Below are 22,224 nucleotides of genomic sequence, written 5' to 3'. Positions count from 1 at the left end.
TGTTTGCTGTGTTGCAGCCCTGTGGGTTTGGGATCTGACCAACAGCCAGTTGAAAGCTCAAACCATTAAAAGTCCAGCATTTCTCTCTTTCCTCCAAAATATCGAGCAAAAATAAACGCCCTCCATCCTGATCTTTCTCCTCACACATTTATCCACTGGAAAACGTCTGCTCCTCACAAAATAGGCATGAATACCACAGAATTGTTAATTTCATATTTAGAGGAGACTCTGGCCATGGCTTTTCCCTTGGTCACTCACAACTATGAAATGGGTGAGGGTGAGGGTGTGTCACTCTCACAGAAAGAGAAGAACGGAACAAAAGGAGTAGTTGAAGCCTGAGTTCGTCACAGGAATGGCGTTGAATCTTTGTGTATGTGTGGGAAGAGCTTCCTTGATACCATCTGCTTGAAAAGAAAGAGGAAAAACAAATGAAGAACAGGGAACAGAACAGTTTTTTGGCCTTGTACTCTCAAGGTTTAGTAAAATGGAGGAATCAGCAATTGTACAGGACTGTAAGAAGGAAACAAACAGATGAACTGATGGTCCACCATTTATTTGCTCTGTAATTATTTTATGAAAAAATAACAGCAGCCCACCTAGCCATAAGGAGGTTGGTTTTGGTGTCTGGAAGAGAATTAGTCCCAATGGGATGGTGAAGCCTAGTTTAACACAGCTGGGTAATGAGACATCCCAGTATGAGAAGCTGGCAGGGTATCTTCATTTCTGTTTGAAATTGTTGAACTTAACAGTTTTTATCTGCTAATGTGCAGAAAGCCATAGTTTACATTCCTTCCTGATCTGAGAAGTACGTTTGTGGTTGTTCCTTTCCATGTGCAGTGCCTGTGCAGAAAGAGCACTGCACCTGCTAGGAAATTCAAAACATGTAGTTCTATACAAGTCTCTGAACTAAAATGTTTCAGGGAGAGAGACTAGGGTTAAGAAATGATGCTTTACTTTCTCCAGAACATAATTATAGGGAAGCAGTTCAGAACATTCAGATTAGGTTATCAAGCAGCCTAATTTAAACACGGTCCCATCCTCAGACAATAAATAATGTACATGTGGTGAGCATGAGTCATCACTCTTGCAACAGTGTCTGGAGCTCCCTACTTTGCATGATTTATGCATTAAAATGTAAATGAAAAATCTTTTTTTTCTTATAATGTGAATTCATGCGAGAGGTCATTTATAGACATTACTTAGATTAGCTTAGAACTTCTCAGAGGTCACAACCACCTGTTGGGCTCTGGAGGTGTGATGAAAAAGGAAGGAGGGGGAGAAAGGGAGGCTTTAGCCATCTTCTGAGGGCTGAGCCCTCAAATCTGTGTCTATCCTCCTCTTCCCCTCTCGGAGCTGCTTTAGTCTTTGTCTTGGAGCCGCGGTGCTGCTGTTGCAGCAGCGAGGGGCCGCCGGGTGCGCAGGTGAGCTCGAGAATCGCTCTGAGAAGCCAGGAGGGCTCACACCGCGCTGCCTCTCCGTGTGTCCGCTGGCGTCACGCAGTATAAAAGCCAGATTTCCACTGCTCTAAGGATGTGCACTTTCTGCAGCGTCTAAACTCCGGCTGCACCGCCAACCCCTGCCTAGTTTAGTCTCTAGTGAGACGTGGGACAAACTCAAGGGCCGTTCCCAGGCGAAGGCCGGGGTTCTCCCGGTGCTCCTTCCGTCCCTCCCGCCGGCAGCACCGCCTTCCCGGGCCGGGCAGGGCTCTCCTGTAAGGAATTTTCCTAAGGAACGCCGCAGCAGGTGGGCGTTCGGCCGCAGCTCCCTGGGCAAGCCCCGCTGGAGGCACCGGAGGACGCGGCGCCCGCGCTCTGATCCCTCCGATTAAACCGTGCCTGGAGGGGATTGCTTCTTAACAGGCTGCCGGATGGATGCTCGCAGAGTAATTTAAAATCACCGAATCGCTATTTATTAATATAATGCTCTTAAAATTGAACGTACACTTAATCCCCGGTGCCCTCGTAATGACTGGGAGAGGAGGGCGGCGTACGGGAAGGGGGAAGAAGAGGGGAGCGGTCTGAGCCGGGCAGGGACCAGCGGCTGGCTGGGAGCCCTGGGGAAGCCGCCGCACTGTCGCCTCCTGGCCCATGCGCCCGCTCGCTGGTGACAGAGCCCAGTCTGCCCGGGGCAAGCCGATCCTTGTGCACCGCAGAGCGGCACCGCACGGCTCCGCTCCGGCCGCACCCGCCCTGCCAGCGCCCCCTCCCTCATCCATCCTCTCCCCAGCTCAGGAGGGAGGGCGGCGGCACCGCAGAGGAGCCCCAGCAGTGCCGGCAGCGCCCGGGCGGCGCATCCCGTCCCTCCCCGGGAAGCCCCCGCAGGAGGAGCAGGACAGGGAAAGGGCAGGGGGAGCGCCCCGCGCCCCCGCCACGTTTCACCTCCATTGGTGATGCCGCCAGCGCCGCGTCCACCCCCATCCCGGGAGGGTACCGCCGGGCTTTGCTGAGGTGAGTGGTCACCTCCGGGCAGCTCTGCCTGTCCCCGAGCCGGGACAGGGCTCCGCGCTGCGATGTCCCCGCCTGCGGCGAGGAGCCCGCTCCGAACAGGACAGGAGCGCCGGGGGCTGGGGAAGTTTCCCTGCGGGACAGCGGAGCCAACGCGGCGAGAGGCGGAGCAGCCGCCCCGGAGCTCCAGCTGCAGTAGGGGACGCGTGTGGGAGCAGGGAGGCACCTGGAGAGCCGCCCCAGGTGGAGTGAGAGCAGCTGGTTCGAGCGGGGGGTGGGGGGAAGAAGAGAGAAGGTGGAGAAGCGGGCGGGGACAGGAGGGGATGGGGGAGCCGGGGAAGGAGGTGGCAGCAGCTTCTGTGCATCGGTGCCTCGTCCCCCCGCTCGCCGGCTGAAGCACCGCGCTCTGCTCCTCGAGGTCGGAGGTGCCAGCGCTACCGTCCCCGGCCACACGCCGGAGCCTCGCTCTCCTTTGTGGATTCGCCGCGCAACTATCGGGAAAAGTGGCTGTGCGCGGGCAGCGACTTAGCGCAAGGTGAGGGCTGGCGTGTCTGTGTGTCTGTCTGTGCAGGGCCGGGCGGGTGGCGTCGCGGGCTGCGCCGTTCCGGGCGCCTCCGGAGATCGGCGAGCACCGTGCCCGGCTGCAGGAGCGGGGCAGAGCGCCCGGCTCGGCCCGGCCCGGCCCGCGTTGTGCTGCGCGGTGGCCGCCGTCGCTCCCCCGCGCAGCGCGGTGGCAGCAGCGCTCGGGAAACTTTGTGCGGTCCCCTTTGTGCGCAGGGAGCCGCGGCGTGTGCGCGCTGCGCTGCTCCTCGCCCCGATCCACAGCGGCTGCCTGCGTGTCTGGCTACGTTCGCCGTCAATATTTATTTACAGGGCTCGGGTATTAATCACTCATGCCGTGGAAAGCTCATTAGCGGCGACTTGTTTCCATGACAACGGGACCCCTCGGAGCCTTCGGGGTTATCTATTTGCCCGATTTTCTCTCTTTTCGTATTGGTACTAGTACCGTGTTTTGTCACCGCGGACAGAAACAAGCAAATAAACCCTGAGTGTTCCTGTGGCTCCTCTTTGCTTTTTCTCCAACGCTCCACAATTTCCCCAAACTTAATTAACGATACGTGGATGTGATTGAGCAAGTGTGAGAGTTATACAAGGTTTCTTAGTATTTGTTCTGCTGCATTACCTCGTTCAGCTGTAAAGCTCAAACTGAGCCGTGGTCTGACTTGTCTCGTGTTCAAAGTACTCCTGAGACATATTAGTGCTAAAAACTGTTGATGTTACTTATCTTTCTGCTTGTGTGTCATTTGGCAGAAGAGAACCCTTTGAGGAGCTTCATGTTGCAGTCTCTGCTACAGCTGAGCTGGGTGACTTCTTCTGTAACTTTGTCATCGTGCTGTGGTGTGACCTTGACAGGTCTCTTTAACTTCTTCCTACCCCACTCTGCTCAGCAAAAGGAAATGTCGTTCACTTGCACTTGTGCTCCGAGCTAATCAACTAAAGCACTTTATCTAAGATGGAGTAGTGTTAAAACCGAGTATATGAGTGTATTGTCCTCAGTTACAAGGAGTGAACATATAACATATGTTCCTTTTCCCTAATGGTAGAGGTAAAAATCCTCCTTTTTAACTCCAGTCTTTATTTAACATATCACAGTCCCCCTGCTCTTCAAAAGATGTGAACTGTTACCATCCAGCTGAAAACAGTGGTTCTAATGCCATCTTTTAAAATGCTTTCCTGGGTTAACATCTTCAGAATCAGGTAAAAACGAAGGTTTTTAGTATTTTGAAATTTGTAGGAATATCCACTGTTACAGAGTGTACCTCCAGTGAGAAGATGCAAGAGTAAGGAAAGAAAATGCTGTGAAACTGAATGACAGTCTTGATCACTTGCCTTAGCATTGCAACCTGAGAAGGGACTTAAAATCTTTTTTTTAGAGAGAATGAGCAAACACACACTTTTAACTTAACTATATGTTAGGTTAAACATTTGAAACTCTCCTGCAAATTTTCATAGTTTTGCAAGAGACAGTTTAATGTAATGTTATTTTGAGAAGCATTGGGAGTGTGTAAGGAGTGTTTTAGAATACTCAGTTCTGAAATACTGCCCGAGAGACATTCAGTTGGGACTGTTTCAGATTACAGGAGTAGGAAGTTATAACAGTAGGGGAACTTCTGTATGAAGCATACATTCTTTCTCCTGTCTTGAAACACTCCTCAGTGAATAAACTGTTATAAAATAACTGTCTCTATCATGTTGTGAGAGAGTCTATCCTCAGCTCAGTCCAGCAAAGTGCTAAAACATCTGTCTCCTTCCAAATACATTAGAGTAGGCAAACCACTTTTTGAAAAAAGTTTCAAACTTTTACTGAAGTACCCTAAAGGTATTTTTACTGAAATACCCCTTGGCTTTTGTATTCTGTTTTTTAGCAACTTAGTAGTGAGATACCTCTCTGAAAATATTTCTTGTGAGTGGAGGGCCATCACCAACTCCTTGTTACCAGTAAAGTAACTAATGACAATCTCATGAATAGAAAGAAAGAAAAGAACAAAAATCTTAGTTGTCATCTTGTCTCCTTTGGATGTCATTGACTTAAATTTCCATGCTGAATAATTACATTTTTACTACTTAGTGCACAGTCAATACAAGTAGAGGAAAAGTGATTTAGGTTTTACTGTGTGCTTTACATCTCTGAAGCTCACCCTTTTATTATTGGTAGTAGTAAGAGCAAAAGATATTCCAGTTCATTTTTCAGACTCTAAGTGCCATGAGGAGGGAGGAAAAAAATCTGAATTTTAGTTTTTAAGACTGATAACAGGCAGCAAGAAAGATAATTTTTAACAAGCCCTTATTACTTTTATAGATATTTTCAGAACAATAATCACTTGAGGTTGTGAGAAGGCATCTGAGTATGTAAAGCTGTCACTGATAAAGGGATTTTGTTTCAGGGAGTGGGAAAAAAGTAAATAGATATGAAGGCTAAGTCTATAAATATGGATAATGATATTGGTATGCATTGTGTTTTACTCAACATTATATCAAAGTAACTTGGATATAATGTACACTGTTATAAACAAAAATGCTTCTTATGGTGTTCATATTCAAGATACTGCAAATTGCTCAACCAGCCTATTGCTCAAATTTTGCTGTCATGTGGAAATAGACTTAATATTCTTTGTTTCTCTGGTGTTGGAAGTCCCATACCTGGGATAAATAAGTACTGGACTGTTATTTAGAGGAGGCAGTTGAGCTGCTTTCTTGGTAACTGATCCACTCTGGCCAAGTCACTTTACCCCTCTACTATAACTTTTCCCTACCCCATTAATCATCATCATTCAGGGTTGCTTATTTGGATTGTAGAGTTGTGCTATGTGCATATATTGTGCCCAGAGAGATCTCTGGGGAAGCAGCAAAATGTTAGTGCAGCACAATAACTAATGGTAGTCGACATTTTGCCTGTCTCAGGCCTTGGTCACTGGCATCTGTACACCAGTGAGATCAGTGTGAAGATGTTGTGAGGAATTACTTCCAGTGCTAGTTCCTTAACATTCATTTTGCTGAATATATCTGAAGGAAACAGATTTCAGAGAAAAAGTTCACAGATCTGTACTCCAAAGACCTGAAAACAAATCACTGCTTTTCCTGTTTGCTGTCAGGTTGGATGTACTGGTTTTCTGGATGGAAAAATAAAGCCATTATGAATTTAAAACAGGCGTATTGGCAGCAAGGGGCTTGCGAAGGGCAGAAACCAGCACTAAATATCCAAAGTGATTTTTTTTTTTGTGTATGTGTGTTTGGTTTTTGGATTTTTTTTCTGTTTTTAGGAGAGGATTGGGCAGGTGAGTTTCTAGGCATACTTTTTCAGTTTATAAAATGCACAACCTCATTTGACAGGAGCGAGTAATGGTGTTAGGAAGGTATGAGAGATGTTTCTGTAATCCCACTTAGGAGCTCAGTTATATTCTTTGTAAGCTGCTATAAAGTGTTTAAACTTCAAATGGTGGTGTACTTGATTTAGCTATAGGGTTTTTAGTTTGGTCTTCATTTCAGAATCACCCTAATAATCAATACTTCAGATAAACCAGTCTTTTAGATTGAGGCAGGATTGTTTAGTATGAAAGGCTTGCAGATGAAAACCTGACTTTTAAAGTGATATCTCTTATATATGGTAGACTAAATTCTGCTTTTCATCAGAATTTAATGGCCAAACTTAAGATAAAACAAAGACTGTATTTTTACATACCAGTGGTAATGTAAAACTCTCCTGTTTCTGTCATTTTATTCTTTTAAAAAATGAACCTTTTTAAATGTGGAGATGTAAAAAAGCTCCTTTCCAGCCTTTCACTTACTCACCATATTTTTAATGAACCATGTATAATAATTTCAAAATTACTTAGGCTTTTAAGGCCCAAGTTTGAAACAACCCAAAGAAATCTGTGTTTTAAAAAATGCATTCTGGAGGGATGCCTCTCCCCCATCTCTGAGATGCCTGATTATTCACATGCTTAAACTCCCAAGTCATTTTGGAAGTTTTGGACCTTGGTGTATTTTCTACTTGTAAAATAGAGATGTCAGCTCAAATTACTTTGAAATTCAAGTCTCTCCCATACCTGTATTGCTCAGAGTGATGGGTTCAGCAGCACCTCAGCCATGAGATGCTGCTGCTGCTCTGCCTTTTCAGCTGCCAGGATGGGCTGGCAGGGGGAAGGAGCCAGGGACTGAAATTGGGATTTTCTCTGGGGATAAGGCAGGGAGAGGCCTCCCGTCTGCATGTGCCGCAGCCCTCCTGCTTCTCTTGTGGGAGTCCCTTGATTTGTAGGCTGACCTTTCCACACCAGTGAAGCTTAGCAGGCCCTCCCAATTTTCTCACTTTATGCCAAGATGTCTCATGTTGCAGACAGGGAGTCTGTTCCTGCTCTATTTGGAGGCAAGGGCAGAAGTCTCACAGATTTCCATAGGAACAAGATGTATTCCTAAACATACTTCAGTAGCTAGAAAGAAACTTCCTAATAAAGAACCAGGCTCACATAACACAGAACATGAAGCATTGTTCTGAGCTTCACTTCAGAGGTCTTAGCAGGAACAGGTCTGCAGACCAAGCACTGCAAGCAGCAAATCTCAGGGCATTCCTGGCAGCACTATTAAGGATTATCCACTCTCATCCTGCCCAGAGAAACAACTGAGGCTTCAGCAGGTTACTGATAAAATCTTATTTATTCTAATGGATGCCATTTGAGCCCCTTAGGTGATATCAGGAGTGAGCAGTGAGGTGTGATGTAGTAGCTGCGCACAAAGGATTTGCTATATCAAGCAGAAAAGGCAGTGGGATTTCAATTTACCTGAAGAAGCAAAATGCCCTCTCTCCTCCACGGTGACGTGGGAGACTCTTGGAAGTTACTAAGGAAAACTTTGGAATGCAATTCTGCTGCTCTGAGTTGTCGTACTCTAGCCAGACTGGTTCCTAACTAAAACTTTTTTACTTCTTCTTTATTTGGATGGGTTTTTTTTTTAAGGTGGAGATGTTCCAGCCCTCATTTTACTGACATTCCCGTGTTGCTGTTTCACAACAATGAATCCTTTCCAGTTACAGGCTTTTTCTTTAAGAGGGGTTCAAATGAATCACCTAAAGGCTGTTGGAGGTAAGGATTACCATATGTAACTCACAGATATCTGCAATTCCTTTCTTTCCCAAGTCCATGTCTTCCATTAATTTTGCTACTAGAAAGGCACTGTTCTTCCAAATAGAGCCGCCATGTGCAAGGAAGTGGTGGGAAGATATAGATTAGTACTTTTGCCATTTATGTTGCATTCCCATACATGAGAGCCTCCGGGCTGCTTTTTCACACAATTTTCAGCTTGTGGTAGTCAGAGTATAATTTTCTCTGGTTATCTCCCATCTTGGACTGGTTTGTTTTTGTGGTGAACATTTGGCGAAATGCATTTTCCCCCATGGTGTCTTAACAGCACCAAAATTTGTTAAATTCTTCTTTACTTACTGCCCAATAGTTAGTATACTTATTAAAATTTAAAAAGCTTTGTCTTGTAAAGCATGTAGCATACGTACTTTCCCCTTATGTCACTTTTCAGGTAATTACTCTTTTAACATTTGAAAATATAGACAGAAGTCTAGAGAGATTAACTTTTCCAAGGAAATTGCATCCACTTCAGACACTTTTTCTTGAATGGCAAATGTAAGTGTTCAATATGCATTAAATTCCAGAGTTAAATTAGGGTTCTTTGTTCATGTCTTGTTTCAGTATGACCATTGCATATCACTAGACAGAAAGTTGCCAAGATAATAGACCAAGCTTCCTATCCTCAAGATACAAAACATTTCTATTTCTAAAGGTACAAATATCCCAAAATGCAGAGCTTGAACACAAACCTGTTTGACTGGTTTACTTGAAAGCTGCAACCCAAAATTTCATAGTCCTAAAGAACATTTTACCCCAAAGCAGGGAGTTGTCAAGTGTGTGTGAATGGAAATGAATGGAAACTGAACATCTTCACAAGATGGGTTTCATTTCTATTTTGTCATGAAAACAAGACATTAATTCTTTTAACATTCATATTGTCAGTTAAATTCCCCTTAGTGGTAAAGGAACCCTGACCTGAATAAAACACTGGTTCAGTATTTGGCTTCTTGGGCTGGATTGCAGAAGTCATGACAGAAATCAGTCAGTGGCTGCTCTGAGTACGGAAACCACTTCTCAGAGGCAAGTTCAGTTTAATGCTCATTACCCTTTTTAATTGTGTGGTGTTTAAGAGTAATTCATTGTGATTCTGCTGTGAAGTGTTGTGATGGGGCAACATTTTGTTGATTGAGATATTGCTGGAAATTCATTTTTAGAAATACTATTGGCAGGGATTTAGAAACCTGGGCTCCAGCCAGGAAGTGAACAATCACTGGAGCCAGCTCTGTAAGGGGATTCTATAGACACACATTGGAGATTTGTTAATTATTACTTTGTGCTGCAGCCCCTCTCATCCCTGTTTGGGCAAATCTGTGAATTCTTGTGGGAAATCGTGTAAGGGGCTGGCAGAGGGATTGCTGTAGTGCAGGGACATTGGCCAGGGCAGTGGCATGGAGCCACATCCTGTCCCACAGCCCCTTCAGGGCAGGTGGTGAATGGAAAGGGTCCCATGGCCTTGGTGCTGTTCTGCTTCTACCCTGTGTTTTTTGACAAGTAGTTCTTCTGCTGGAAGATCATCAGGATGCACAAATCACTGTGCTCACCTCTGCTGCAGAGATCAGGCCCTGTCACGCTTCTTCCCATTTCCCTTCCTTCTTTTCACTGTTCATCTTCCAGCTAGCGTGGGTCAAATGCAGCTCCTTGAAATTCCAGAGGGTTTGTTTACCTCAGAAACAAATTTTACATAAGAAACCAGCTCATATTGTATATTGATGGTGATAATTGCTATTTAGGACCCTCATACACAGAACTACGTTGATAAATTATGAGCTTGTCTTGCAACAATTCACCTTTATTTTAGAGTAGAAGGGCTCAAGTGAAGAGTTACTGAACAGGGTTTTCTTTAATAGGAAATAACTGTTTTCAAGACAGGTATCCTACTTTTGCAAGTCCATGTTGCAAGTCCAGGCCAAATTCCTGTTTATTTGAATGGGAGCAGGGTCAAGCCCCATGTGCCTGAGGGCTGCTATTGTGAAAGTAAACCCTTGCTGAGTCCACTCTGCTGGAATTGGGATGCTCTCGTGGGCAGTAAACTAAATATAGCAATGAGAAATTAATGAGGAAAGAAATTGGCAGCAGTGGTACTACTTTTACCTTTCTGCTCTTTATCAGTGGGCCATGATCTCATTGCAGCCACAGAGAGATGGTGGGAATAGAGTCATGGATGGCTACATTCCTTCTAGGAAAGCCAGGGCAGCAAGGCAAGGTGGTGGAGCTGCTGTTAATGGGAGAGAGTGACTGGAATGTGTTGAGCTCTGCCAAGGAGTGGGTGAGGAAGGAGTCAAGAGCTTGTGTGTCTGTGAGGGTGACAGAGCAGTGGTACTAGCTTCACAGAGAGGCTGTGCAGTCTCCCTTTCTGGAGAAATTCCAAACCCACCTGGATGCAATCCTGTGGAACTTGCTCCAGGTGATCCTTGAGCAGGGGGGTTGGGCTGGATGATCTCCAGAGGTCCCTGCTAGCCCCATCCACTCCCTGTTTCTGTGATTAGATTTCCAACACTTCTGTGTCATGGAGTCCATTAATTCAGTCTTTGTTAGACAGTCTCTTCTTTCTCATAGTGACATGTTAATAGCAGGGAAAGTTCTATCCATCATTACTCATTTAAGCCCTAAGGCCAGAATCTGAAGTTTGCTGCTTTTTTTTTTTTTTTTCTCTTTTCTAGAATCTATTGGACAAGAGAGAAGTTAATATGGATGTACATGCACACATAGCTCTTCTTAAAATTAATTTGCATTACATGTGTTCATTTTGTGCTTCTCTATTGGTCTGCTCTCTGTTATGAGAACTGCAAGCAGGTTAATGCCTATAGCAAATTTTGGTTCAGTTTTTAACCTTGATTACTATTCCCTAACTCCACCTAGCTTCTCCCTAAACCTTCTGAGTTTGGACTGCAGTGGGAAATTTTCAGTAGCATGAACATGAGTTCAAGTGACTGAGAACTATTAATAATGCAATTTATTCCTTTGTGTTGAATATTAATAACATTGCTCCAAATTTACTGCAGTGATGGAAATTACATACAGAATAAGCATGTTCACAAGACTTCACAGTTTGAAACATTTAAGGCATTATTTTTCTCTTTTGATGACTAAAATTTAATCCAGTAGTCTTAAATCAATGGTTATTATAGAGCAACCTTAAAGCCTCAAGCCAGAGCTCCCACCATGGTTTTCAGGAGCACCCTGTACTGTGCCTGTGTCATAGAAAGCCCCAGCTCTTGGTACCAGTTGCTTTTCAAGGAAAGATAAAAGAGAAGCAATATTCTCAAGGAAGTCAACACTTTTCTTAAGGAGGATGTGTTTATATTACTGTCTTTTTTGATAATTAGGCACAGAAGGCAAGCAATGTTTTTACTACCTCCTGCATATTTCAACAATTAAAACCCTGTATAAAATAAATCATGTAAATAAAACTGTAATGTGATCACTCACCATCAAAGCTAAGATTTCTCATTAGTTTCTAAATTTGCTCTACCTTCCCTGTTCTGTGTTGTCAGCCCTGTATCCTTTTTCAGATGGGCTTAAGCAGGCAAGTGGAAATCTTGTAATTTGCTTTAGTTACCAAGGCTGGGATTGATTACTGCTGCCATGGGCTGGCTGCCCAGCAGCTGCCAACAAACTTCCAAAATGAGCCAGGCTTCTATATCAAAAGTATTTGTTGCAGTCTTCTTCCTCCCTGTGTCTTCCATGGGAAGTGACCAGTAGCAATGGTTTTGTTTCAGGCAGTGCTGATCAGAACTTGGAAAATAATTTTCCTGTTTCCTTTGCTTTTTCCTTTCCTTTTCCTTTCTGCCTGATATGAAGCAACTGTTCTGCTTTAGTTTCAAGCATCAAAACGAACAAGCCCATTTAAACATTAATTTATTTTCTAATTTTCTTCCAATTCAGCTGCCAAAACAACAAAAAATGTCTGTTAGTTGCATGGCCCTTATGGATAATTTGTATCTGGCACAGAGGGGCCCTCCACAAGAACGTGTTTTTTCCTGTGAATTGAGATGCTGAGCACAGATATGATCAGTTTGTTTCCAGAGCCATCATCATTGCAAGCCCTCAGAAATCCTATCCTCTTACACAAGAGCATTTTCCATGATTAAACAGCCAGAGACTTAAAGTTTGAAGAGTTTAGGAAACCACTAAAAAATCCCCAAATCTTTGTTGAAGGGAGTAGATCACCTATGTCCTTTTCTTGAAAACAAAGCTAAGATATGGTCCCCAAGGAACTTGGTATCTTCAGTTGTTAGGCCCATAATGGCTCTGTTTATGATAGAATCACAATTTTTAAAATCCTCTTTCAGTAAGTGCAAAGAGTATTTTGTGACAAATACCTCTTGGGTTGTAAGGTGGAATTATCTCACATGTTGTTTCTGTATCCAAGCTGAGTGCAATCCATCAGAATGATGGTTTTATTCATCTGGGGTAGCAGAAAGAAGGATGTAACCAAAACTGAGTTTTCTAGCTATGAGTAGCAAAGCAGACCCAGTGAAGCGAGCTCCGTGTTCTACTGCTTGCTACTGCTGACAAATGTAATGATACACCAAAAACAAACACATCCAGTGTTCCAGCAACTATTCATAGCAACAATTCAAAAATTCAGAGCCTGAATTTTTGAATTTTTTTCAAATGACAAGGGATGCAATGGGAATTAATTGGGATGGCAGTTTCTCTGGCCTTCCTTCCCCTGTGAATGGGAACCAGAATTTCCAACAAGGCTAAACAGAAAGGCCTTAACATACATAAACCAGCACCTAAACCTGAAGTTTGTTCTGTCACGAGAGTGAATGATCTCTGCAAATGTAATGATATGACTAGTTAGGACCAGTTCTGGCCCATCAGAAGGATGAAATAATGTCTGGAGAACATATTGCTTTAAGACAGAAGTAGTAAAGTGACACTTAAAATTTTAAAAATAAATTCTTCTGCATGGTCTGTTTTTTTTAGTGGTGTGATGTGGCAGCCTTTGGTCAAAGCTGAAGGTCATCAGAACACACACCCGTCATTGTTCTGCACCATATAAAGCACACTACAACAGAAAATAAGGCTATCAAAACAGAAGTAACCAGCAGGATGCAGTAAGGCATAAATATCTGTACAATATTAGGTTCCTTAAAAAGAAAAGTGAGATCTCATTTCTGTTTCATTGTGACAAAAGGGAATAGCTGCTTTCCTAGAAACAATTTAATGACTGGTGTGACTCTTGGATTGGGCGCATGACACAGGAGAAGGGTGTAAGAGTGAATGTTTGGATCAGGTTAAGCATCTTTCTAGCTTGTTACTATTGCCTGGGCTAGGTATTTTATTATCTAAGTATAGGGAAATTGTATTTCTCCAGATATACCCTCTCAGCTTCTGGCTGGCTGCCTCACAGGTACATTCTGTCTGGCGGCAGAGTCAGTTTGGTGTTTAATAGCTGTTGGTGGGAGTTTTTATCCATAGAATTTGCTGAATTGTTCTTGAAAGATAAGCAAGCTTTTGTCATAAAGAGAACAATTAAACTGCATGCTGTGTGGGAAAACCACCTCCTTTTCTTGTTTTTCAAAGTGGTGTCTGATAACTCTTGTATTATGAGAAGTGATGCAGGATTGCTGTCTATTCAGTTTGTCAACGCTTCTTGTAAATTTTTGTAGACTTTTATCAAATTCCTTCCCAGCTGAATCTTCCTAGTCTGTTCAAATGCTTTGCATACAGAAAACATTTTACAGCTCTTACTATCCTTGTCATTCCTGATCCCTTTCCAGTTCTAGATGGAGATGTAGAAAAATCATACCATGTTATAATGAGATTTTCTTTCTTCCCTTTTTTTTTTTCTCATCAGCTTCTGAAATTCTATCTGCTACTGGGTACTAAATCACTATCTGCATAGAACTGATGTGCATAATTTCATTATAGCTTTCCTGTCTCTCTAAGATGCAGTAGCCTGCCCAGTGCTGAGAGAAAGGGATTTCCTCCCTGCATTACTTTGCATTTACCAGCATAAATTTCATTTACCATTTTGACCCCCCAGTTCCTCAGTGAGTGATGGATCCTGATAGAATGATTTCTGGTTGAAGGCAAGGAAGTGTTTCCAAGCTGTGGATGCTTTGAGGAGGGAGTCAGCTCAGTGTACGGAAATTGTGTCTTGGGATTTGTCATAGTTTTGAGGAATTGGAACTCCTAAATTCTCTGAAATAAATTTGGTCAAGAAATTCTGTTAAGCCTGTGCAGTTCTTTGCCTTCTAGCACAGAGTCTTTGAAGGACTGAATGGGCAAAGCTTGACAGAGTAACAATGGGAATGTGGAAGCCCTGCTTTACTAGTTTTCAGCATCAAGGGCAGCAGTGGGAGAGGAAAAGAGACCTGGAATCACAAAAAAAAAAAAGAGATAGAGGTTGGTCTTCACTGGAAGTCCCTTAACTTAGACACAACATCTTGATGGCTGGATGACGGCAGTAGTACATGATCCACTGAGAGCAGAGACATTGATACCTGCATGCACTCTGATCATCAGAGTTCTGTAGATATTTGGCTTTTCTCAGGTGACAGCACTAAAGCTCTTTTCCACTATGGCATTGTGCTGTGTTTCTTGTACAGATTTAAAGTTTGTGACAGAAATGGCTCTTGGTTTTGCTCCCTGTGCAGTGTTTTGGTTACCAATAGGAATTGGACTCTCTGGTGGTGAGAGAAGAGACCTGCAACATGATCAGATTCCCAGTGTTTATTCAGATTGCTTTAAAACTATGTGTTCTCAGGGATGCAGGTCCTCATATAAAGGATTCTTAAGATGTGTCTCCTCACCAAACAAGAAGAAAATCCCCTGAGGTTGTCAAATCTTCCTTCCCCTATAAAGTATAAGTTTTATTCATGTGGAAACTAGCCTTGTTTTCAATGAGCCACCAGATGTTGAGGGATTTTCCCTCCTACTGTCTTGACCTGTCCTCTACCCAAGGTAATCAGCACATCTTTGGGAAAGCAAGTTGCAGTTAGTGGTGTTGCAAAAGAATTTGGTTTGTTGTGGAGTCACAGAGTACGCTTAGCCAAAGTATTTATGAAAACTGCTATCTAGATAATAGTCCTCATGTGAGTTTGTCTCAAGGAGACAGCAATCACTGAACATTATAAACAACGAACAGCAACTCAGATCGGATATTGCAGGAAATTGAGTTGTTTTTGCAATAGCCCTTTGTTGTAGCATATTTGTGGTCGCCTGAACAGTCTAAGGTGCCTCCATTTGCAAATGTGGTATTTATGTTGTTTTTATTTTTACGGAATTTACCTTTTTTTCCTTTACTCTGTGGATTCTAGTTCCTTCTAGAGCTGTTCAGACTCATGTGTAGTCATGCTATTTCTTTTAGGTTAAGACTTAAGCTTTACTAGCATTAACCTTTTATATCACCAAAATATCCATGCTTTTCCTTTATTTGCCTTCTTTGCTGGGAAAGTAATCTACAGAATACATTTCTTTAATGGGTACCATAAAGGTATTCTGAGTTTCCAACAGCTTTATACATAACCTTGTGCTGTCTTAAGATACAGGGAATATATGGAGTCATTTATCTCTCCAGGTTTTTCCCTCTCATTCTCTTTTTATGTATTTGATTGGTTCATTTCAGTCAGTATCTAAGTTCTACCTTCTTTTGTGCTGTAGGGGCATTCATGCTCTGCTTGTACAGGTTATTCCAACAGCTGTATGAGAGAAAAACCTCTGCTCTGTGTCTTAAGGCACAGACTGTTGAGTGCTTGAATTTTTGAGATCTGTTCTTTTACCATGTTAATATTGTCCATGGACCCTGGGGTAGCAATTTGATATATGCAGGAATGGCCTGGCTAATGAGCAACCAGTTAATCTCAGTGATGGGTAATTCCTCCTCCATTATGTCCTGCACCTTTCTCAGTTCATTTACTGAAGCATTTTATTCTATATTCTGCTGTGGCAAAAGCAAAGAGCTCTTGCACCTCAGTTTAACTTCTTTCTGTGAAGTGCTTTTTCTTTAAGTTTGGAGGTCATTATTTGGCTAACTATGCTGACTTGGGTATGCCAAAAACAAATGTAATAAGCAGCCTGTTTAATTTCAGACTGATAGTCTTGCTTATCTTCTCCTAAAACCTTGTACTTAACTCTGAAGCAGAATACTTTTGAATTAATTCTCCTACTGACATGGTTCTCAGTGATGTGTTATGCAAGCTCTGGTTCTTACGTGCTCTTATTAAGTGAAGTAATCTTCTTGTAGTCCCTGCATCTATCCTTCACATGGCAGGAAGTTGTGCTCTCGTTTGCCAGAGGTCCACCGGCAACTTTCAGCATCAGATATTTTTTGCTTGTAAGAGTCTGGGTTCTTTGCAGCTTGCATAGTTGCTGTCCACTGTGTATAGTTGGGTTTTCTTCACTTAGCACATCCTCATTTCCTCAAGAAAGTTCAAGGCTGTGTTATAAATCATCAAATCGGAAACCAAATTTATAAGAAAATTTAGCAATGATTTATTAGATCGTTAACAAAATAGAATTTCGGAAAAAAGCTACCACAGCCAAGGCAGCCTCAACCCCGGCGCTGGGTGAACCTGGATCCGACCGACGAAGTGTCAGCATCTCCCCAGTGGTTCACCCCGACTGCTTCATGCAGCGAGTTTATATACAGTTTATTCTGCCTGAGGCAGAAATGAGTGAATGTTCCTTTGTGTCCCTTCACATGCAGAACTGGGGCCATACATGTGCAGGGATAGACAAAAGTGAATCCAGGTGTCTCGATGGTTGTCTGAACACTTTGGAAGAGCCTGTATTCGCATGTAGCAGAGTGGCACCGGTGCTTGAGTGTGGTAGATGCGATCTCCCAGGTGCAGGTCCCTCCTGAGTGGTTCTGACATTCCAGGGAAGTCAGCAATCGTGGCCCAGGAAGGTTCCATTCATACGTTAACACACTTGATATTATCTTAGCGTTGTCCGGGAACTAATTGAATAAACATAAGACTCTGCTCCCAGCTGAGTGGTCAAAGACATAGCTTGGATTTTACAACATTTTATACATAAATAGCATGAATTATCTCTGCCATATACTACAGGTGCATCTTCCAGTGGTCTTCCTGTGTTTCCCTGGTGTCTTGTCAGTGCAGTATTCCTTATTTATTTCTAATGATGAAATTATTATAGTTCATATATAATTATTATATAGAATCTTATTTCTATTTCTATTTCTTATTTATTTCTAATAATGTGACAGAGAGGGCCAACCCATAGTCGGCCCTCTCTGTCACATTTGGCTAAAAGACAATCAACTGCTGCCAGAAATAAGGTTTCCTAAAGCTGTCTCACCATTTGCTGGTGCCCAGTGCTGGTACATAAGATGTGACTCTTAGGACTTGGTGTATTCATGCACAATAGAGTTCTCTTCACCGTGGAGTAAGCAGCACCTTATTGGCTTCCAAATGAAGATGTTCATATTGATTTGCATGTGGAAAGCCCCTCTCCACTGAACTAAGTATAGATACACATCTGTGTGCTGTAGGAAGTTTCTAAAGATAGGTGAGAGGTGTCCCAGGAATGTCTGAATATCTGCCTGGGGGGTTTTGCTTAGGGACCCTTAACTCACCCCTTTTCTACAAGAGGCCTTTAGTGGACAGCAGATTCCTAGTCCTGGTGTAATTTAGGTGTGGTTTGGTTAGCTTTGTTTCTCTTCTTAGAATACCATTCTGTGCTTGATTTTAGAAGTGAAGCATGGGGCACAGCAGTCTGTCCCCAAGAGCTGGGCCCTTCACAGGGCTGTGCCTAGAGATGGGAAACAAGAGTGATCACATGTGACCAATCCATCAGCAAGGGCCAGTAGGCAGCTCCTGATTTAGATACTGTGAGCTTATCCAGAAGTCTTGTTCCCACCATACCTCTCTTATTCGTGTCAATTATTGGATCAATACTCAGCCCACCCTTTTGATGAAGTTGATCTTGGAGAAGAAAAGAAAATGAGACAGCAGAGCTCTAGTGCCAGAATACTTGAGCCTTGTGTATTCACTGCTGCCTAACAGTAGCAAGGCCGACATTTCAAGTAAGGCCCTTCACAGGTATGTGCAGCATTGTTTAACTAGTAATTCATTAAATATATTAATAGTTTGTTTCTTTAAGTTTCTTAAAATCTGTAACTTGTTGCAGTTGATTGGTCATGGTCGTTTAACCTTTGGATTCTCTGGAGATGAGAGACTGGGCAGAGGGGATATTTTGGTAAAAATCACACGAGGATGCCCGTTGTATGGTACCAATTGAATAGATGTGGGCTAAAACAAAGCAGACATCAGTTGTTTGGATCTGAGACTCTGGGCAGCAAAACTGGCACTGTTCCAAGTGCTCAAGGAATTCTTTTTAAGGCATTTGTAAAATGACTTAAAACTTTTCTCAATTATGAAGTATTATATGATGATTACTATGGAAATCATCATAAAAATACCACCCTTCCTCCTGTCTTCAGTTACATTCTTCCTTAGTTACATTGAGTCTTCATATAATTATAACAGGCTTTGGATTTTCATTCTGTATGACTCGTTTTAATTTCAAAGTGCATTTAGGGCAGAAGACTCTTTTTAACTGTGACAGTGTACAAAAATACCTGCCCCATACCTGGTAGTTCAGTTACCAGTAGTAAGTGCTAATGTTTTTTAACTAAATATGTTTTCCTAAACATGTGAAAGAAAAGCTTTTTTATTACTCAAAGGCAGATACTTGTTCAATTGTACTCCAGCCTGTGTTTTGCATAAATTTGCTTCCTGTGCGCATCATCCTTTTCATTTCTGCACCCTTATCGTTGCTAAGCGGCTTTCTCAGTTGTTGATCCATCTTCCCACTCCTCATTTTTATTAATATCTCATCTTTTATTAGAGTCTTGCTTCCATTTATATAGTGTGCCGTGATTCAGCATAGTTAATAAGGGATTTTTACTAAAAGGCAGTAAAAGGGCTTTTGGATTAGCTTTTAAAACATATTGTAGTAGGTTTGAAAATGAGATTTGTTGCATTTAATGTCTTGAGACAATGTAGCTTAATCCAGGCAGATTGCAGAAAATCCAGCTTTTAAATGGAGAATATATACGATATTTAAAGTTTTCACTGAACATGAAGTGGGTATTGTGGTAATGAAAATCATTGCTTTCCTGATTGTTCAGGACTGCACAAGATTGTGACTCATCTATTTTTTCTTAACCTGCCCCTTCTTCAAATACACAAAAAATCCAGAAAACAAGTGAGCCTTATCTGTTCTTATGAGAATTTCTCAAAAAAAACCAAACCCAAACCTGTTATATCATATCTCATATATATAATATATATGCCATTAATAGTAATGTTTCATATTTATCACATATATTGTATATGTGTCACCTATTGTATTTGCCATGAATGATTGTATAATATGATTTTTGTAATCATATTGCCATAAGATGTCATGGATCACATGTCATATGATATGATGTTATATGTGTCATGTGATACATGTCACAGATATCAAATCCTATGTATTGCGTCACATTTATCACATGTATCGAATCCTTTTCAATCAGTTTTCCCCAAACAACTGAGGACAGGTAAAGCAGAAAAGTCTAAAATCCCATTTCTATTTTAGTGGGAAGTACAGTGGAGGAAGAAACTTTCAAAAGGCAAGTTTTCTGTAATTCAGTTAAACCCAGCAATATTTCAAAATCTTTGGAGTCAGTTTCTGTTCCCAAGTGTTGCTCCCATGAAGTATTCTACCTTTGTCCAATATAGAATCCTTCTGGCTTGACCAAAAGGACAGTGATAACTTTGCAAAATCCAAAGGGTGAAAGTCAAGCTGCTGTACACAAGGAATCTTTTTATTAAGGCACTCTGAATTTACCTGACAGTTTTTAAAACCCTTCAGAAGCACTTCCAAGAAAAAAGAATATTCAAGAACAATTCTTGTTGCTTAAGATGAATACCTGAAAATACATTATCTGGAAACACTACAGAAATCTTCTAGTAATGAAGGAAATCACTTTCACATCACTTGTTCTCCTGAAGTGAAACTTGTGTTTAAGCACAAGTCATATTGTTTGAAATTATTGACAGAGTAATTTTTATATTTAAAAAGCTTCACCTTAGAAGAGTGAGACATCAAAGAGGTCCAAGTCCATTAAGAGAAGAAGGATCTTTGATTTTTTTTTTTTTCTGGCTCTTACTCTGCAAAGAACAGAGGGGATTGCATTGATGCTCAGGGATTGCAGTCCTGTGCCAGAGCTGTGCTTGTCCAGGGGAGGAGGATGTGCGCGCAGTGGCATGTCAGCACTCTGGTGGTTATTTAAAAAAATCTATTACACTGATTAGCACACTTTAGACCCAAATTGTTGGTTGCTTTTGGAGTGCTAAGCAGCTGGATAGAATTTTTAGCCAGTGCATGGCTGAAAAATAAAGTACCACTCCAGGCTATTGGGTGCTGTCTGCAGACTGGGCTTAAATATATGGAAATTACCTGTATGCACATGTTCAAATTGAATCACCTTTGTAACAATGAATAAAATACTAATGTTTACCTCAGTAGCTATTTTTTGTCGTAAAACTGCTGATTTTGCTGATGAAAAGCTGCTCTCTTTAATTATTGGATTACCTTTTCCCAGTAAGAAGGCTCTGAAGGATTTAAATACTCTTTTTTTAGTTCTGTTATTGGTAACTTTTGAGTAAATTAAGTTTCTCATTGCACTGAATCAGTGGGAGAATAAACATATTTATCTTCATGTGAATGAGCAATCTAAGCCATATGTTTGCATGGTAGAACGATATGAACTACACAGAATGTACAAAGAGTTTTTATTTTCAATAACAAATTTTATTAAAAGCAAAAAAAGCTTTAGTCTGGTTTTTAGTGGTGAAAATAGGTGACATTAATATATATAGTGCAATATAAATACTTAATGTTTGTGATTATTTCTTCCCCTTTGGGCACAACAAACCTCTCCAGAATGCTTTTCATGTTCCAAATACAAAAGCAAATTGAAATACAATGCTATTGCTTTCCTGACTGGAGAAAAGCTGGATAATCTAGATGCTGGTTGTGAGACCAAAATGGAAGTTTACACTAAAGTATTCCTGATGGTGCTCCTTTGAGTAGCCTCAGAGAGCCACTGATGTGCTCCTGGTTGCAGGAAAGCTGAACTCAGTTGGCTCTTGTTCCCTTCCATCTCTAAGACAAGCAACAAAATAACCACTTTACTCAGGTTAGCTGAGGCAGGCACCACGTTCAAGCACTGGGACGCTCTGAAACCTCTCCTGTGGGAGATCTCCCTTTTTAATAGCAATATTTGCTTTAAAAACATACTGATCTCTCTTTCCCACAGAAAGTTTGAAGATGTCTGTGTGTGGTCAGACCAATAGGACTGCCGTGAATTTTTAAAATTACTGTTTTGGTCGCAGATGCTTTGTTTGTCCTTTATATGGATATATCTCCTGAACTGACTGCCTTACATAGGTGCAATTCAGACGGTTCAATTGAAGCTACTTGTTTCTAGTTCATCGGGCTGATATCCCCACAGTTGTCTTAAGGGCATCTCTTTGTCTTGTATTTCAGGCATTTAGCAGCCAGTCAGAGACCTTCAAAAGTCAATATACTGCTATCAGTTGTGTGGTCGCTTTTACCTGTCTGGATGCCAGGCACCCATCAAAGCCTCTCTATCACTGCCTCTCTTAGCTGGACAGAGGAGAGGAAAGGTTCTAGAGGTCAGGTAGGGGCAGGGAGAGATCCCTCCCCCATCACTATCATGGGAAAACGAGATTCCACTTGGGGAAATGCATTGAATTTATTAACAAAGAACAAGATAATGATAAGTAAAACCAATATTGAAAACGCCTGCCCCCCCCCCCCCCCCCCCCCCCCCCACTCCCCCCTTCCCAGGATTAATCCTGATTCTCTCACTCCTCCCCTCCCAGCAGCACAGGGAGGTGGGAAAGGGGGTTAAGGGCAGTTCATCACATCTCACCCCACTCTTCTCTGTACCCAGTTACAGCTGTGCATGAACTTTTTTTTTGTTCTTAAATCCATTATTCCCTAGGTGTCACCACCTTCTCTGCTAGGCTTGACCTTCACCAGTGGCAGGTCTGTCCTGGAGCCTGGGCTGGCATTGGCTCTGCTGGACA

General features: G+C 42.2%; 1 protein-coding gene across 3 annotated transcripts in view; it reads left to right on the top strand.

Moving 5' to 3' along the window:
* The first annotated feature begins 1,750 nt into the window (after positions 1-1,750).
* Positions 1,751-22,224, top strand: part of SHISAL1 (shisa like 1) — a 74,838-nt gene continuing 54,364 nt past the window's right edge. The window contains exons 1-2 of one of the 3 annotated variants that reach the window (XM_071422637.1): positions 1,752-2,447; positions 2,863-2,979. The gene's annotated coding sequence lies outside the window, so the exon portion shown is untranslated. Of the gene's footprint in view, positions 2,448-2,760; positions 2,980-22,224 lie in introns of those variants that run through there. The other 2 variants (XM_071422638.1, XM_071422639.1) reach the window with 2 other exon arrangements.

The sequence above is a fragment of the Agelaius tricolor genome, unplaced genomic scaffold, assembly GCF_023055355.1.
Source record: "Agelaius tricolor isolate 1412-34295 unplaced genomic scaffold, bAgeTri1.0.p SCAF_3, whole genome shotgun sequence".
NCBI lineage: Eukaryota > Metazoa > Chordata > Aves > Passeriformes > Icteridae > Agelaius > Agelaius tricolor.
The sequence above is the reverse complement of the archived record's forward strand: the minus strand, read 5'-3'. Positions and strand labels throughout refer to the sequence as shown.